The sequence below is a fragment of the Chiloscyllium plagiosum genome, unplaced genomic scaffold (genome assembly GCF_037043375.1).
Source record: "Chiloscyllium plagiosum isolate Xiang-an unplaced genomic scaffold, Cpla_swu_hap1 HiC_scaffold_20, whole genome shotgun sequence".
NCBI classification, from domain to species: Eukaryota; Metazoa; Chordata; class Chondrichthyes; order Orectolobiformes; family Hemiscylliidae; genus Chiloscyllium; species Chiloscyllium plagiosum.
Genome location: NW_028270158.1, coordinates 53,692,876 through 53,706,647, shown reverse-complemented (window position 1 = coordinate 53,706,647; position 13,772 = coordinate 53,692,876).

Here is a 13,772-nt window from a genome sequence, read left to right as displayed (position 1 = left end):
ATCATCTACATTATAGCATATTAGGATTAAAAGTTTGTAATTTTCACAATTTTCAAAACCCATTGATGCTGGTCTTCATTTATATTTCTAGTGCATTACATTTTTTCATGAGCATATGGCATTGTCAAATTATTTTGTTTACAAAATAAAACAAGGAAAGAAATTGCATTCATTACAGGCAGTAACCAGACGGTATTTTGTTGGAATCTCCTGGTTCGATACCATAGAAATTAGTAGTGTTTTGCTTTCAATTACCTGGGCTCTGCTGTCATGTTTGCTGTCATGCTGGGCTGTATGGATATCATTGAAACAGGATATTGAAATCTTGAACCAGTTGGGGCAAAATAAATCATGCTGTGCTTTGTTCAGATTAAAGACTCACCATTCAGAACTTACTGTATCAGGTACTGATGGCAGTAAGGATAAAAGTGGAATATGAAGCCATCTCACTTTTAAATAAGGAAGGAAGAAATACTGTTGTAATTACATGGGACAGTATTTTACAGTATTCCATGAATATGCTTGCAGGCAAAGACGTTTGATGATCTTTTGGGACTTTCCTAATGCCTTGCCACCTCCTGTAACCTTGTCACAATTCAGGAGTCAGGTGAGACCTGGTTCATTGTCCCTTACCCTAGTTGAGGCCCTTTTGAGGCCAAATAAAGGCATTCTCCACGTCTGACAAGAACAGGTTGCAAATGCCTGCCAGATTGTACTTCTTCAATAGGCTCCCTTCCAGCCCTATCCTTGCACAATGCATCTCAAACAATGGGCTGGCAGTAGAAGCAAAACTCCTTTCCAGATGAGGTCAGAAAATCTTCAGAGCCTTAATTACGAGGGCACTCATAATTACGAGGGAAAAACATTGAGAACCCCGCAGTGGTGGACAGGGACCCCCACCACTAACAAAGTTTTGCTCCAATTATATATTTATCACATTGGAATGGGCAATAAACAAATAACTAATGCCTGTAAAAATGGTATAGCAATTATCGTGGGGGATTTTAACTTACATGTTAATTGGTCACACGGTCATGGTCGCCTTGAGGAGGTGTTCATTGAGTGTATCTATGATAGTTTTCTTGAACAGTATGTAGTGGAACTGACAAGGGAGCAATTATCCTAGATCTGGTTCTGTGTATTGAGACAGGAATAATTAATGACCTAATAGTTAGGGATCCTTTTGGAAAGAGCAGTCACAGTATAGTTGAATTTAGAGTACAGGTGGAGAGTGTGAAGATAAAATCCGAATCCAGGGTCCTGTGCTTAAACAAGGGAGACTACAATTGAATGAAGGAGGTGTTGGCTAAAGTAGACTGGAAACAAAGTCTTTATAGTGGGACAGTTTATGAGCAGTGAAGGACTTTCAAAGCAATCTTTCAAAGTGCTCAACAAAAGTATATTCCAGTGAAAAGGAAGGACTGTAAGAAAAGGGGTATTCTGCCATGAGTTGCACAGTAAATAAGGAAGGCTATCAAACTGAAAGTGTAGGCATACAAAGTGGCCAAGATCAATGGGAAACCTGAAGATTGAGAAAGCTTTTAAGGTCAACAGAAAGCCACAAATAAGCTATGAAGAGAAGTAAGATAGAACATGAGAAAAAACTAGCACAGAATACAAAGACAGATAGCAAAAGTTCCTATAAATATATAAAAAGAAAAAGAGAGGCTAAACTAAGTGCTGGTTCTTTAGAGAATGAGAAAGGTAATTGGATATGATGAAATGGCCAAGGCATTGAATAGGTATTTTGTGTCAGTCTTCACAATGGAGACCATTAATAACATGCCAATAATTGACAAAGAGACGAAGGTAGGTGAGGACCTAGAAACAATTATTATCATGGAAGAGGTAGTGTTGAGCAAGCTAATGGAGCTAAGGATAGACAAGTCTCCAGGCCCTGATGGAATGCATCCGGGGGGTATTAAAAGAGATTACTTGTGGTAATTTTCCAAAATTTGCTGCACTCAGGGGAAGTTCTAGCAAATTGGAAAACAGGAAATGTGACACCACTGTTTAAAACAGGTGGTAGACAGAAGATGGGGAATCATAGACTGGTTAGCTTAACTTCTGTAGTGGGGAAGATGCTTGAGTCCATTATCCAAGGAAGAAATAGCAAGGCATCTAGATAGAAATTGTCCTATTGGGTAGATGCAGCATGGTTTCATGAAGGGCAGGTCATGCTTAACTAATCTTTTGGAATTCTATGAAGATATTACAAACATGGTAGACAACGAGGACTCAGTAGATTTCCAAAAGGCCTTTGACAAGGTGCTGAACAAGAGGCTGCTGCATGGTGTTAGGGGTAAAATATAAGCATGGATAGTGGATTGGTTGACTAACAGGAAACAAAGAGTGGGGATAAATGAGTACTATTCTGGTGGGCAATCAATAACTAGTGTGTGCCTCAGGGATCAGTGTTGGGACTGCAATTATTCACAATTTACATAGATGATTTGGAGTTGGGGACCATGTGTAGTGTGTCAAAGTTTGCAGATGACACTAAGATGAGTGGCAGAGCAAAGTGTGCGGAAGACAGTGAAACTTTGCAGAGGTACATAGATACTTTAAGTGAGTGGGCAAAGGTCTGGCAGATGGAATACAATGTTAATAAATGTGAAGTCATCCATTTTGGTAGGAGTAACAGTAAAAAGGACTATTACTTGAATGGTTAAAAAGCTGCAACATGCTGCTACGCACCTGAGTGTCCTCGTGCATGAATCACAGAAGGTTGGTCTGCACGTACAACATGTAATTAGGAACGCAAATGGAATTTTCCTTCATTGCTAAAGGAATTGAGTTTAAAAGCATGGAGGTTATGTTGCAGCTGTATCGGATGCTGGTGAGGCTATACCTAGAGTACTGCTTGCAGTTTTGGTCTCTTTACCTGAGAAAGGATGTACTGGCACTCGAGGGGTTACAGAGGAAGTTCACTAGGTTAATTCTGGAGTTGAGGGGTTGGTTTATGAGGAGAGACTGAGTAGACTGGGATTATATTCATTGGAATTTAGAAGAATAAGGGCAATTTTATAGAAACATACAGAATTAGAAGGGAATAGATAAGATAGACATAGAGAGGATATTTCCATTGGCGGGTGAAAGTAGGACAAGAGGGCATAGACTCAAAATTAGGGGGAGCAGATTTAGGACTGAATTGAGAAGGAACTTCTTCGTCCAGAGGTTTGTGATTCTATAGAATTCCCTGCTCAGTGAAGTGGTTAATGCTATGTCATTCAGTAAATGTTTTTAAAGCTAAGATAGATTTTTTTAAACAGTAAAGGAATTAAGCGTTATGATGAGTGGGCAGGTAAATGGAGCAGAGGCCACGAAAAGATCAGCCATGATCTTATGAAATGGCGGAGCAGGCTCGAAGGTCCAGATGGCATACTCCTATTCCTAGTTCTTATGTAATATAGAGCACTGAAACAGGCCATTCAGCACAATTCCATAATTATATTTAAACTCCTCCCATTTTATTTCTGCGTCATTATAACCTTTCAACTTACCTTTAAATGCCAGTTTTCTCTAGTGATTACACCTAATTTCATTTTAAAAGAATAGCAACAAATTGTACTTTCATCTTCTTGTAATAAAACACAGGGTTTTGGTAAACCACTATTGAACAAAGACATTTCCCTTTAGTTCCTCCTTGGAAATACTGGTAACTAATTTTTAATTCTGGATTCTCTCATAAGTGGCAATAGTCTCTCAACATTTACCCTGTCCAACCGATTTGTAATTTTGTTAGATAAACCTTTCAATCATTACTGTTATGAAGTTGAAAGTGTGTATTGTCCCTTTAAGAGAGAGAAAGAGGGTGCTCTTCTGAGCTAAGATTTTGACAGCACATGTGTCTGTGACTAGCTGACAGTCACAGAAAATCTGTGAGAGTCATAGAGATGTACAGCACGGAAACAGACCCTTCGGTCCAACTTGTCCATGCCAACCAGATATCCCAACCCAATCTAGTCCCACCTGCCAGCACTCGGCCCCTATCCCTCCAAACCCTTCCAAATCACATACCCATCCAGATGCCTTTTAAATGTTGTAATTGTACTAGCTTCCACCACTTCCTCTGGCAACTCATTCCATACATGTACCACCCTCTGCGTGAAAAAGTTGCCCCTTAGGTCTTTTTTATATCTTTCCCCTCTCACCCTAGACCTATGTCCTCTAGTTCTGGACTCCCCCACCCCAGGGAAAAGGCTTTGTCTATTTATCCTATCCATGCCAGTCATGATTTTATAAACCTCTATAAGGTCACCCCTCAGCCTCCGACGCTGAAGGGAAAACAGCCCCAGTCTATTCAATGTCTTCCTATAGCTCGCTGAAAATTGAAAGTAAGTAACAGTTGGTGGTAGGGTTATTAACAAAAGCTTGGGTTGGTTTGTTTTTGAAGTTAAGGCAATTGGATTTTCATTTAACCAATTAATTTAAAATATGCCCAGGATAAATGTGGTTTTATTGACAACATCGGACTAATGAGATGGCAGGAGTAATGGGATTTATAAAGGAGGGCAGTTTGAAAATAGCTCAGAGTTAACTGCCCATCTAAACTGAAAAGCTCTCAAAGAAATCTCTAGAAAGACACCATCTATTTTAAAGGTACCAAAACATCTGATAGCTAAAGATTTGCACAGTAAAAAGTAAGGAGACCCAGGAGATGACAGCAGATTTGAGAAGAGGAAGGAAGGCTGAAGGAAGAAGAGAAGACCATTTGTGTGAACTTTAAGAGATTAAGTGTGAATTTACCATTGTTATTAATTGTGTTATAGGAACAGCATATTAATAGAATTGTTGTCAGCTAAGGGATAGTGGTTAGTTAGGGGAAAGAGTGTCCGGTTTGTTAATAATTTTGCTAGTGTTCACTGTTAGAATCAAATAAATATTTTTTTTTTATTGAAAGAGTGGAAATCAGGGATCTTTTTTCATTCATACATTTTTTAACAGATTACAAGGTGAGACAATCTTCTCTGGGTGTTTTATTTTAATTAGCAGAGGGGTTTGACCTACATGTCATAACATTTACTGATAACTTTAAAATTTCAGTTCTGGTCCCAGAAGATTGTAAGATTTTTTGTAAGATTTTCTCTGCACATTTTGCAGAGCATGGGCATGGCACTTCTTCATAGAGACATAGAGTTGTACAACACAGAAACAGAGCCTTTGGTCCAACTCGTTCATGCCAACCAGATATCCTAACCTAATCTAGTCCCACCTGCCAGCACCCGGCCCATATCCCTCCAAACCCTTCCTATTCATATACCCATCCTGATGCTTTTTAAATGTTGCAATTGTACCAGCCTCCACCACATCCTCTGGCAGCTCATTCCATACACGCACCACCCTCTGCACAAAAACTTTGCCCCTTAGGTCTCTTTTATATCTTTCCCTCTCACCTAAACCTATGCCCTCTAGTTCTGGACTCCCCCACCCCAGGGAAAAGACCTTATCTATTTACTCTATCTATTCCCCTCATGATTTTATGAACCTCTATAAGGTTACCTAATCCTCTATAAGGTCACCCCTCAGCCTCCAACGCTCCAGCCCTAGCCTATTCAACCTCTTCCCTATGGCTCAAATCCTCCAACCCTGCCAACATCCTTGTAAATCTTTTCTGAACCCTTTCAAGTTTCACAACATCTTTCCAATAGGAAGGAGACCAGAATTGCACGCAATATTCCAACAGTGGCCTAACCAATGTCCTGTACAGCCGCAACATGACCTCCCAACTCCTGTACACTGACCAATAAAGGAAAGCATACCAAATACTTCTTCACTATTCTATCGACCTGTGACTCTACTTTCAAGGAGCTATGAATGTGAAAAGAAAGTTGTTAGTCTGAATGAACCTAGGAAATTTTCCTAAGTCTAATACTGTGGAGCAACTCCTTCTTCTAGAACATTGTTTCTATTTAATACTCCATCAAAATGAACATTGCATGCTGACTGATCAGCAGTGGTGTTTTAAATGAGTCATTGGACCTCAATTTCCTCCTCAGGACATAAGGAAAAGGAACAGGATCAGACCATTTGGCCTCTTACATGGAAATGTTGGGTCGAAAATCCTGTTTCCATGAAATTACCTCTAGGACTCTTGAGCCTCGTGCTATTCAGTAAGACCTAAATTATGTTTCTTTAAAGCGTATAATTTCATTGCCCAGGTTATTGTAAAGGTTGCATTGTTAAGGCCAGGAAAGAGAAGTAACTGTCAGCATAAATAGGGATGTAGGCCTCAGACTGAAGATGCAGGAGGAAGAAATTGCTACACAGCAGCGCGCATCTTTGCTACCTTATCTCCACAGCAAGCTAAGCTTTGTTGAGACCCCAGTCCTGCCTTGGATTGTCTCCTTGGGCTCACCACTCCTCCTCATGGGGATGGGCAGGTCAATGAGTAGTTAGCTAAGCATCAAATGAGGCGAAGCCAAGTTTTTGAGATGGCATCCAAGAGGAATGAGAGTGAAGTGATTATAAGAAAGTCACTGATCGCAAGGCTGACAGGGCAGATCTCTAATCAGCACAAGAGTATTTCTGCAAAATTGGACTGGAAGGGGTGGGGTGTGTATGACCCTGAAGTCCACAGAATTGGAGTAATCAAGAGGCTGGATACAGGGGCTACACCTGTGGTATTGAACCAATGGCTGGGGGCAAACTATGAAAACAGTTCACAGAGGTGAGTTGTTTGAGGGCAAAATTCTGGTGGATGATATGGAGGCAAGCAGCTCTCTCAGCAATGTTGTGGAATGTTAAGTGTCAGTGTGTGATCTCTTGAGTGGATTTGGATAGTGATATAGAATTCTGGCCTACTCCCATCCTGTAAAAATATTGCAGAGAGGATATGCTGGGAGGCAGAAACTGAAGCAACATGCTGGCTGGCCCGAGAACCCAGCATTGAAGATGGACCAAAGAAGTTGAATCTTTTCAAAGATCTTCTTGTGCAAATTTTGATATCACCTCAACTTTTACCATTTGCCTAGATCCATGGTGCAAGAAGAGAATGTGGGTTCAAACATTCTAACCATTATGGCTCACTTGAACCTGCTAATCACTCAGTTGATTGTCTTTCGTGTAGTTGCCAAGATGGCAGCTTTTCAGCAGGTAAATGTGTATGAACTGGGTTGAAACTTTATTGCTGGAACAGCACAGCAGGTCAGGCAGCATCCAGGGAACAGGAGATTCGACGTTTCGGGCACAGGCCCTTCTTCAGGAATGAGGGGCCTGTGCCCGAAACGTCGAATCTCCTGTTCCCTGGATGCTGCCTGACCTGCTGTGCTGTTCCAGCAATAAAGTTTCAACTTTGATCTCCAGCATCTGCAGACCTCACTTTCTCCTCAAATGTGTATGAACTTCCAACAGCAGGTGGCAGTGGTGATAAAGGACATTGAGCAGACATTCATTGCAGCTTCCACCAGCAGGTGACAACAGTGAGAGAAGGTGGCTGGACTGGTTGAGCATAATATTGCTGGGAAGACGTCTTTGGAGGAAGGATTGATGCGAAAGGAAGAGAAAGCTGATAAAGAGTTTCCCAGCCAATGTAACCCACAGGCTTTGATCCATGTATATGTTGTTAATAGTTACTCATTTATCCTTTCATTTGTAATTGACTGGCAGGGAAATAAAATTTTGCTTCCTGAGCTTTGACCCTTCTGTGTGTTCAAATCCTCTATTACATTATCATAAACATCCTTCCTTCCAGCATAAAATAAATGTCCCTACATCCATTGCAACTTTCGAAGCCAACCATGGGACATGCCTATATATTTAGCTTTCTGAACAAATGATGCACAAATGTATAAAGTGTGCCTTAAGAGTACAACCTTTACATGGTTTAAAAAAAAAGACACCAATGAAAACTGAAATATTTAAAAGTTTAATTCCATTTTGAAAAATACCTGTGTCACCTTTGAACTCTCATGACTTGGAGAGAGATCGTAAATTTGTGACCAAGATGAAGAGTTTCCTTGTTTCACCAGGAGTTTCTTTAAATGGGTGCAGATATTTAAGGTATTTTCTGGGTTTGACTGGGTTAGGATTGGAGCCACATAGTTGACTCCTGTTTCTACTTTGCTAGTAACCACCAGATATAGTCAGAAATGATAACCCCCTTTGACTTTTACACACTTTGCTAAACTCTGTAGAATTGTAATCTTTACAGAAACTGGTCCGAAGTGACTCTTCTGGTTTCCACCAGGTTCATTTCTTTGCTGCATTGTGATCTCCAGTTTCCACCAAAAGTCATTTCTTTCAATCTTCTAAGAATCCTTGAACTGGTTTTTAGCAAAATGACTCATGCCAGTAAATCCTTCTCCTCAATATATCAGATTTAACTTTCCAATATCATAAAATATCTCCCTGCCCCATCTCTTCAACCAGAATATGCATCCACCTGGATATTACCTGGTAGCTAAGCGACGGCAAGGAGAAAGTGAGGTGTTCAGATGCTTGAGATCAGAGTCAAAAAGTGTGATGCTGGAAAAGCACAACTGGTCAGGCAGCATCCAAGTAGCAGAACAGTCAATATTTCGAGCATAAGCTTTCATCAGGAATGCATCGACTCTCCTGCTTCTCGGATGCTGCCTGACCAGCTGTGCTTTTCCAGCATCACGAGTTTTGAGCTAAGAGTTTGCACCTATTACCCCTTTGTCTGCAAAAGTTGCTGTTTTTCTGTGTCTCAGGGACTCATTATTTCAGTCCTTGGTTCTGAGTCAGTAATTGTGAGAGTGGAATTTTGCACAAATCCAGGTCAGTTACACCTGCCTTTTGTTCAGGTATTACACTAGCAAGGGATGGATGGGTGGGACCAGGGAGATAGTGAAAAAAGAGATCAGTCTGAGACTACTGCAGTTAGGGAAGGGAATGAGTCAAACAGTCAGGAACAAAACAGAGAAGGAAGTAGGACTGATAGATTATTTATTTCAATTTGAAAAGTCTGACAGGTAAGGCAGATGAACTTAGATCATGGTTAGGAACATGGGACTGGCAAATCATAGTAATTACAGAAATGAAGCTCAGGAATGTTAGCTTAATGTTCCAGGGTATAGATGCAATAGGAAGGATAGAAAGGGCATGGAGGAGAGAAGGTGGGGGGGATTGGTGTTTTTTGATTCAGGATAACATTATGGCTGTACTTAGGGAGTACATCCAGAGAAGTTATTTGGAGGGAACGGAGCAATAAGAAGGGTTGATCACCTTATTGGGGTTGTACTATAGACACACCAGTAGTCAGCAGGAAATTAATAAGCAAATTTGTAAGGACAGCTCAGTTATCTGAAGAATATAGGGTGGGGTAATGGTAGAGGATTTTAACTTTCCAAATATCTAAGGATGCAAGGAGCAAAATTTAGAGTATAAGGCAGGGCAGGTGACTGAGATGTCAGTAGGGGAACACTTTGGGGCCACTAATCATAAATTTGTTAGTTTCAAAACAGTGACGGAAAAGGATGGAGCGGATCTAAAAGTTAAAGTTCTAAATTGGAGGAAGGCCAAATTTGACAGTATTAAATAATTACTTTCAGAAGTTGATTGGGGGCTGATAGTCACAGGTAAAAGGACAGCTAGAAAGTGGGAAGGCTTCAATAATGAGATAACGAGAGTCCAAAGAAAATGTGTTCTTGTTAGGGTGAAGGGCAAGGCATGTAGGCATAGGGAATGTTGGGTGACTGGAGAAATTATAGTTTTGGTCAAGAAAAAGGAAGCATATGTCAGGTAAAGACAGCAGGGTTCCACTGAATCCCTAGAAGAGGATAAAGGCTGTAGAAGTATACTTAAGAGGAAAATCAGGAAGGTTAAAAAATGGGGACATGCGATACCTTTGCGAAATAGGGTAAGGAGAATCCAAAAGGATTCTATAAATACACGAAGGACAAAAGGTTAACTAGGAAGAGAATAGAGCCCCTGAAAGATCAGTAAGCCGCATATATGTGGAACCGCAGGAGATGGAAAAGATACTAAATGAGTATTTGGTCTCAGTGTTTACTGTAGAAAAGGATATGGAAGATAGAGAACTTGGGGAGTAAATACTGACATCTTGAAAAATGTCCATATTACAGAGATGATGCTGGATGTCTTAAAATGTATAAAGACATAAATCCTGGGAATCTGATCAGTTGTACCCCAGAACACTGTGGGAAGCTAGGGAAGTGATTGCTTGGCCTCTTGCTGAGTTGTTTGGATCATTGATAGCCACAGTCAAGGTGCTGGAAGATTGGTGTTTGCCTAACGTGGTGCCACTATTTAAAAAAGGTGGTAAGGAAAAGCCATTGAACTGTAGACTGTTGAGCCTGATATCAGTGGTGGCTAAGTTGTTGGATGGGATCCTGTGAGACACTATTTATATGTATTTGCAAAGGCAAGAATTGATTAGGGATAGCCAATATGGCTGAGTGTGTGGGAAATAGTGTCTCACTAAATTAATTGAGTTTTTTGAAGTAGTAACGAAGAGGATTGGTGGAAGACAGTGCAGTGGGAGAGACCTCTAAGGACTTCAGTAAGACAGTTCAACAAGGCTCCACATGATAGACTGATGAGTAAGATTAGATCACATGAAATATAGGGAGAACTAGCCATTTGGATATAAAACTGGCTTGAGGGTAGCAGAGGGTGGTGGTGGTGGAGCTTTACTTTTCAGACTGGAGGCTTGTGACCAGCGGTGCACTACAAAGATCAGGGCTGGGTCCACTGCTTTTAGTCATTTATATAAATGATTTGGATGTGAACATATGTTTGCAAAGAGGAACCTTCTGAGGGCACATTAATAGCAGATTTTTCTTTCAATTATTTTATACTGTTATGAGCCCACCATATGGTAATACTGATGCAGTCAATTCCCAAAGTGAAACTGTCTTGATTAACCATTTGTTTAATTTTAGCTATTTGCTTCTGTAGTGGTCAGTCACTGAATATCTTTGCAAAAGTCTGCCAAAGCTTAATAAAAGGACTTCAACATTTATTGTACACAAATTGAAAATATAAATCATAAATATTACAAACTATATAATGACTATTGTAAATATAAATTTAAAGATTCAAACATTTTACTCTCACAACAAGGACAGATATCCAAATCTCAGTAAAGAATCAACCAGTCTCCACTTCAAGGTTCTTTGTTCAGTTGGTTGTACTTGGTTGAGGGAGCTTTCTTCCTTCTGACTTCGAAACACTTTCAAAGCAAATATGCATTTACTGTACCATTAGCATCGAGCAGTTTTCCTTCTGGAATTCTCTTCTGAGCCATGTTACTTCTCTCCCCCCCCCCCCCCCCCCTGGACTTTGTGAGATTATTAAGCATTTTCCTCCAACCAAACATACCCACAAAGCCTGACTTTCTGAATGGTTGTCTCACCATGATACTGGATTTGTGTTGGAAGGCAACAACAGTTTTTTTTCTACCCTGATGTGTTGATCTCAAAAAATGGCAAGCCACCCCTGAACTTTTAATGTTCTGGATAGAACTATTGGTTTTCAAAAAGTACTCTCAGCACCTTGAATAGAAATATCATGCCAATATAAACCATAAAGCAACAAGATCCTTGAAGATGCAGAGATAATCTAAGTGTTATACTTTCTCATTTCCTAAATTGCAATTTGTTGCTTTGTGATCTGTAGCAGCCATTTTAGTCCAGGAAAGTCCATTTTAAAATTAGACAATAAAGTATAATTTTGTTTTGTAAACAGTATGATTTTTTTCATGTATTATTGACATGACAATAAGTCTTCATAATTTTAATTTCCCTATCAAGCATGGATCCAGAAGATATCAAAGAAGATTTCAAGGTACGTGTCATGGTACAAGGTCAAAAAGAAGTCATAGAAAGTTATTGAAAAATTGACCTAACCTTGTACTCACGGCACTGAAGGCTTTTATTTTAAAAGCATTCTTGCATCATAGTAACATAATATGAACTCAAATTAAACTCATGATTGGACAGAAGATCCTGACTGGGTCAAACTACAATCTTCTTGAATAAAAGCTGAAAATAATGGAAGTGCATCGCTGGTTGATTTGCATCTTTCAGAGAAAGATTAGTTAATACTGAATGAAACCCTGACATTAATTAGCCCTCTTTATTCTAGATATGCACAATCTCTCAAAGCTCAAGTTAATCATGCTTCAGTGAGTAGGTTCCCAGTCTGATCTAAGTGCATTGCTGATGCTGTGGGCAGTTGAAGGTAATATAATTTCGAGCCCATGGTTTTGAAGGAATGCAAGAATTCACAAGTGAAAATCTTAAAGGGAACAGATAAAATATTGTGTATATATTTGCTTTTTATATCACTCCATTCAGCACAGTTGAAATGTGATGCAGATAAGTGTCAAATTATTCATTTTGGTAGAAAGAAGCCATAGGAAGAATCTAGATTTTAGATTTTTAGTCTAAAGGTTTATTCTTGTGGTGCCTTTTATGTTATCTTGAAGGCAGAGGTGGTGTTGGTTTACCATCACTTTTGAAACACCTCTGAAAAGATGTAAGCCTGGTTTATTTGCCGAAGTCACTGGAGTGGTCCTTAAATTTGATCTTCCAAAGCAAAGGGAAGAGATCTATGATTGAGACAAAAATGACATCTTGTACAAGCCAGAAATAGAATAGAACCAAAACAGACCCATATGAACCAAAAATTGACAGAAACATAGGAATAGGAGTAGATCAATCAACCCATTGAACTTGCCCTGCTATTCAATACAAATCATGTGAAGATGCCTGTATAGCATTGGTAATCAAATATTATATAGTATATCTACTTTACACATACTGAAAGACTAAGCTTTCACATTCTTAAGTGAAAGAGAATTCCAAAGACTCTCAAACCTGAAAATAAAAGAAAATTCTCATCTCAGTAGCCTTCTGCTTCTTAAGATTATGCTGCTGGTCTAGATGTCCCAACCATGGTTTTCAGAAGAATATTTGGAATAACTGTTAAAAGACTGCTCTGCATCTGACTACACATTGCACCAATATACACTATTCTCCTGATAACAATTATGACTAGTATGGTCTCCTGGCATGTTAACGGAAGCGGAAATTCTGAAAGCACGCCTCTGGTCACTTTTTGCTCCTTCCCATTATAAACCAAAAGTAGCAGGAAGTTCTGGAAACATCAAGAACATCAGAGTACAGTCTATCCTACTTTAATTATCCCCCCACCCTGTTTGTGGATGAGAGAATATCTAAGGTTTAACAACAGTTTGCATTCTTGAAATCCTGTTTGAGTTTTCACCCTGATGTCCTTTCCACCAAACATTCATAATTTAGAGTTCTAATGAAAGGTCATTGGTGTTGTGTCTGATCCACTGAATATTTCCAGCATTTTCTGTTGTTATTTCAGATTTCTACCTTCTTTGGTATTTTGGTTTTGTATCATTGTTTAGTTTGTTATTAAATGGTTGTTGTACCCAACAAAGCAACAATGAAAGGAAAATACAGGAAGAAGAAAACTTCAGAAAGAATGCTAGACCTAAGGGGCAACTTATGGAATGGTCTGCCAGAAGAAGTGGTGGAGGCTGGTACAATTACAGCATTTAGAAAGCATCTGAATGGGTATATGAATAGGAGGGGTTTAGAGGGATATGGGCCAAATGTTGGCAAATAGGACTTGATTAGGTTGGGATACCTGGTCGGCATGGACAAGTTGGACCAAAGGGTCTGTTTCCGTGCTATACATCTCTATGACTATGACTTTAAATAGGATGAAAAATAAGAACAAACAAGAAAAAAAATTAGAATCCAGTTGCTAATCCTTTTAAGCAGTTACAATGACAAGACCTCAGAAGCACTTCA